Genomic DNA, 5,814 nt, shown 5'->3' with positions numbered 1-5,814 from the left:
CAATTCATCAATCACCGATAGGACAACGAAAATCTACTCAGACATCATAGGATGGCAACACATCATTGGATAATAATATGAAGCATAAAGCACCATGTTCAAGTAGAGGGTACAACGGGTTGCGGGAGAGTGGACCGCTGAATATAGATGGGGGAAGGTGATGGAGATGTTGGTGATGATGATGGAGGTGTTGGTGTAGATCGCGGTGATGATGATGGCCCCGAGCAGCGTTCCGGCGCCACCGGAAGCAAGGGGGAGAGAGCCCCCCTTATTCTTCTTCTTCCTTGACCTTCTCCCTATACTAGATGACCCGTTGCGCCAATGGCGCAAGGGGCAAGAGCAAGAGAAGTATGGTTGAAATGTGTATTTCATCTAAAAATGCATCTTTAGATCACACCATGTTAGATCTTGAGCGGAAGATGGACAGCGAAAGGCAGGGCATGACTTTTCTCATTGTTATGCGTTGTAATCAGCACATTTGGTTTTCTTGTTGGGCAATTGATGCTTTAAATAATGAAAACCAGAGAAAATAGATAACTATAGATAAGAGTAGCATCATGGATATTAATAGATGGATGTACATCACCAGAGGTTATATAGGCAGGGGCATAACCGCAGTGTTGGAAAAGCAACATAGCATCGTTCAAAAGGCAAACGATGGCATTTATAAGACATGGAAGTAGCTTAGTTCGGATCTTAAACAGGGAAATGCATCAACAAATGTTTGGCATGACTCTATGAGCGCCAAAGACCTCATTTGTGAACACGGCAGCAACACAGCAGTAGTTTGTTCAAAAGGGTGCAAAGATAAGGTCTTGAAAACAGCGACGATGAAGCAGTCTTCACTTGTTCTTGTGGACGGCGCCCTTAGCAGTGAGGGTGGAAGTAGCGAGGGTCAAGGCATCAAGCTTCTATATACAAATCAACCTGATGGAAAAGACAGAAAAGTTCACAAGACAAGAGATCCACATGCCATCGCAAGTTAATAAGAGTTAAATTGGTATCATAATAAAGCCTGTTATGTATGTAGTCCATTAGTTACTGATAAAAGGTGTAGACATGAATAAATACATCAGTTGATATAGAAGGCATAAGGCAAGGATAAATCAGTGAAAGGACTATAGGTATCGTAAGGATACTAAACAATATTCTAGAATCACCTGACAGCATTTCTGGGTATCTATATATCATATAAAAGACAACACAATGTAAACCATGGTAAGTGGAAAATAACCAAAAGAAAGGCATGACAAATCTGTGAAAGAAGTATAGGTCATTGGAATAGACGTACCACGCATGCTTATCCCCAAGCATGGATCAGCTACTAATTTTTTTTTGATGAACCGGTCTTTGTAGTAGCAACAGCACCCCTAAGATCAGAATGTTTTCAGCAAAAGGAGTATATGAGAGATATACATTCATATTGTATATGAACAGGGAAAAAACTAACAAGGCGAACTAAGGAAACAGGAATCAAAACTATAATTGCTATAGCATCAGAAGATCCATTGCACGGGGTTTCCTAGCGCTAATTTTTTAATGATCCATGCGTGCATTTCCAGTTTGGATAGGCCGGTAATAGCATCTTTTGCTTCATTGCGGAGAGAGGGCGTACATTTTAAGTCTGGTGGCTGAGCAAGTGTAGTTTCCATGGTCTTAGCAAGTGCAGTGGCAGGAGTACCATCATCAACATCAGTCAGTTTAGATCCCTGTGGCAGCGCCAAGTTAACCATTGGCAACCATGCAAGAGGAAAGCAACAAAAAATTGAAAGAGGAAGCTAGATCCAATAGAAATGCTAACAGTCGTTGAAACAGATGAATCTATGGAAGCTGGTGTAATCACCTGGGCACTGTTCTTCTGCTGCCAAACAAGGATAAGTGCATGGGGCAGACCCCTCTTTTGGAACTCCACGGTGTGGACAACTGGAGAACAGAAAGATAAATGAAAGACAGGATAAGCAAGATGTATGGCTAAGGAAAAGTGGGTTAGAGGAAGAAATGACACCGGGCACAGTACCAGCAACGACAGTCCCGAACACCTGCCCGGTGCTGATTTTCTGCAGGTAATCAAGAAGCTTCATCTGATGCACTCGTACGGTAATATCAGTCATGTCGACTGCTTTTGCCCATGTTCAAGACCCTGAACTATCTCAGGCCTCTCCAGATCACACACGAAGGTCGTGATCATTGTTGAGGAAATCATTAACTGGTAGCTGCTCGGTTAGCTGACGAGTAGGGGATTAATAGGCTAATCGGCAAGTTAATCGGCCATTTAATCAATTACTCAAGCGATTAATCAGTTAACTGGCTACTCGGTGACCCTACGAGTAGGGATTAAGCAGCAAGTTAACTGGTTAATCAGATGAATTCTTGAACAGGGGTCGTGATTATATCAGGCAAGCCATGTGCATGTGAAGCAGTCACTTCATCGTGGAAGTTTTCTCACTTCTATGCCTAATAATCAGATTCTGGGATTATCAAAATGCAGATGTGATTTAATTAGCACGATGCAAGGGCAATCATTTCAGCTGCAACATATGTCTTCATCACTTGTAATTAAATAAGAAACATGAATCATATAGGACACTATATGATCAAATTTGTGATCACAAAAAAAAACACCTTATTTGAACAGTCACGAGAAAGGACACTAACTCTCTAAGCTCATACACCCTCCTTGTTGCAGCATGGAAAGATGAATATCAGAAGATATCCAGGTGATCCACAACACCATAGAGCATGCTGTGATCCATCAAAATGCATCCATTATCTAGCGTTAAAGCAACAGACTGTTAAATACATGTCAATTTGCACCAAATCTAGTATAGTACTCTAGCTACCAATTCATGTCCTCAATGCAGCCGTGAAGCGGAAGTGAGCAGAAAACATTTATCACTAATTAAATGTTTCCCATTTCAAATGACTCTGACGATTATATATTGTGCAAAACACTAACTATCTCTGGCCAACGTATGATGCAGATCTTTCTCATTTCAAATGACTCTGGTAAAAAAATAGCCACTATCTCGCAACTCATTGAAGTAGACGGTCTGGCATTAGATCAAGGTGAACCTCAAGTTGCAAAACATGGGCAATAATAACCTTAAAGTAAGCACATATGCATATGCATATGAACCTAGGCAACAATAGGGGAAGACTACCATGAATATAGAGGACCTCTGGAGAGACCAATGTGTACTCATTACAGAATTAGTTCACGAAAAGTAAGTTGACACCAATGGAATACAATTGTATCACTTCACATACAGGAAGAAGAGCAGAAATGAGTAAGCAAATAAACATCCGCTCAAGGAGACCAGATCCAATTAGCTAAACAGCTGTAGCATAGATAGACCATAGTATTTTCTTTAGTTTCCATTGCCAGCAATGTAAGCGGTAATATAGTTATGAAGAAACAAATTCTGCATTGTAAAAATAGAGCATCTCAAAAAAAAGAATTAATAGGTGACATCAAACCTACAACAAATATATACCAACTATTGCCGGTTGATTTACTCACTAATCAGCAAAATATACTTATATTTGAGATTCTAGATAAAAAAAGCTTGGGAAAAAGCTAACAATACACATGAGAAGATGAACAAAAAGGATAGAAGGAAGGGATACAAGTATACCTTAAATCGAATAGCTTAATTGAGTATCTTGGCCAATCCATTGTACCTCTCATATGTAGTTCTGAGGAAAAGAACGGAGAATAATCATTTGAATCGAGCGCACAACTGTAGACCTGGATGGAAGAGGAATGGTCAAGCATGGTATAGTAGAGTAGGACTGTGAAAGCTAGAAATTTGTCCTTACAACGATGGAGACGTGCTACCAAAACGTAAGTTGGAGGAGATGAGGATCATACTACATACCGGCAGCCTTCCCGGTGTCAGTCTTGATCACAGACACTGGCCTGCTGTAGCCGCCTCTGGTCGCCCGCCAACACCCACGATGGGCCAAGATGGACGACGTGTACCTGAATCCACAAGGAAGACGATCGAGGGCCGTTGCTCACAACGCCGCACTTGTCTTGACCGCCGCCGCCACCTGTCTAGGGAAACTTTTCTTTCCCTGAACTTGGTGAACCTTTAGCTTGTGTGCCTGAGACACTCTGCAAACACCAAATGGTATGAGAACAATCACGATTATTTAATGTAAAGGAAGGTCACTGTATTTACTGATCTGAAAGTGTTGTATATGATAAAATCAAAATAGCTAGAAGCCTAAAAGTGACCCAACAATACTTTCAACAGTTTGCTGTTTGTGCAAGCAGTAGTATGCTTTAACCTCATAAATCGAAACATAACATGTTCAGGGCCAAAAATGTTGACAAAAATAAAGTGGTAGCAAGCCTATTTAAATTCATATGACCGGTGCAGCCTCCTAGATTAATAAATATATAATGGCAGTTTTGGCTGGTACTTAACATGGAGCAGAGACAACCTCATATACTCAACAGACAGCATCAACCTATAAAGAAAATGTGAACCAAATCAAAGTGGCATTGCTCCAAACCATAGAGCATACCTGAAAATCCGCTTCTCCATATCTTTTCTCTCAAATAGAGGCATGCTGAAGCCCTCACATAAGAGGTTGCCAGTGCGTACGTCAAGCCAACAAAAAAGAACAGGAGAGCGCAACCTACAAAAAAAAGAATGCAATTCTTTTACAACAACGAATCATAGAGCAAGCAAATGACAAGGGACCAAAAGAGAAGCAATCAACATGGCTCAGCATGCAAGCGGACGGCGTAATCTGCCACTGCAGCAGCTTGGATTTTCATCGAACGCCTTATAGGTAGATACAAAAACGAATCTACACAAACAGGGATGAGATATTCTGTTGTTAAATTGAAAAAATAAGTGAAAAGGAGAGGGGAGAAGGCAAATCAGTAGGGGGGTGAAGAGGTGTGGGTACCTGCAGAGGCCAGATGCGGCAGAGGATTCATCGGAACTATGTTACATAGAAGCTCAGCTACGGCGGCCACCCGTGCTTCTCCTCTTGACCACGACCACGACGCCGCCCGGACTCCCGCCATGCTCCGCCACAACCAGGCCACTCGTGCTTCAGCTGCGGCGCCCACCCGTGCTCCCTCCTCCAACGCCATCTTTCCACTGCCTGGATCTCGTTTTCCTCCTCCAACGCCATCTTCCCATCTCCACCTCCCAATGGAAAGGGCAAGACAGGAGGCATCGACCGGCGGGTGGCGCCATCAGCAAGAGAGGAAGAGGCGGTGCAGGAAGGAGGAGGCCGTTGCGAGGAGAGGAGGGGAAAAAGGAGACGTCAGGGGAGGAGAGAGGATGTGGTGGCGGCGGCGGCTGGGAATTGGGAGGAGATGGGTGGCCTCTTTTCACCGCGGGGGAATCGCGTCTAGGTTAATCCCTGTCTCGATAGAAACACGCTCACCCAAATGCATCGAAAAAACACCTCGTTTATTGGCCCCACGACCAAACCAGCCCTACCCATCATACAACATCAAACGAAAAGCTCAGGTAGAGAAGGGATTAACGGTGTACCGACCGCCAGCAGACGAAAAAGCACTGTGGTAAAAGAATCGTTCGGTCCACGACGGCATGCGCGCGCGATGGCTTCAGAAGGGCGGGTAGCATAGCGTCCTTTATATGCTCCATGGGAGAAGGGTTTCCCCTCTGGTCCTTGGCACCCATGGCGTGGGAGGGGCAAGAGCCCCTCTGAGATTGGATCTATCTCTCTATCTCTCTCTGTTTCTGCGTTCTCAGATTCTGTCCTTTCACCGTTTCTTTTATATCCGGAGATCCGTAACTCCGGTTGGGTGAATCTTTCGCCCAG

General features: G+C 43.6%; 1 long non-coding RNA gene across 2 annotated transcripts; it reads right to left on the bottom strand.

The window, feature by feature from the left end:
• Window positions 1-603: 603 nt before the first annotated feature.
• Window positions 604-5,371, bottom strand: LOC123175460 (uncharacterized). Of its 2 annotated transcripts, XR_006487923.1 has the most exons (10): window positions 4,924-5,371; window positions 4,732-4,821; window positions 4,534-4,647; window positions 3,879-4,117; window positions 3,636-3,748; window positions 2,018-2,770; window positions 1,844-1,923; window positions 1,616-1,709; window positions 1,292-1,370; window positions 604-927 (listed from the first exon to the last, which is right to left on the bottom strand). It is a non-coding gene; the product is annotated as an uncharacterized lncRNA (long non-coding RNA). The 2 variants fall into 2 exon arrangements; XR_006487924.1 differs by lacking the exon at window positions 4,732-4,821.
• Window positions 5,372-5,814: the final 443 nt, after the last annotated feature.

Source organism: Triticum aestivum, unplaced genomic scaffold, assembly GCF_018294505.1.
Source record: "Triticum aestivum cultivar Chinese Spring unplaced genomic scaffold, IWGSC CS RefSeq v2.1 scaffold12565, whole genome shotgun sequence".
Lineage (NCBI taxonomy): Eukaryota > Viridiplantae > Streptophyta > Magnoliopsida > Poales > Poaceae > Triticum > Triticum aestivum.
The sequence above is the reverse complement of the archived record's forward strand: the minus strand, read 5'-3'. Positions and strand labels throughout refer to the sequence as shown.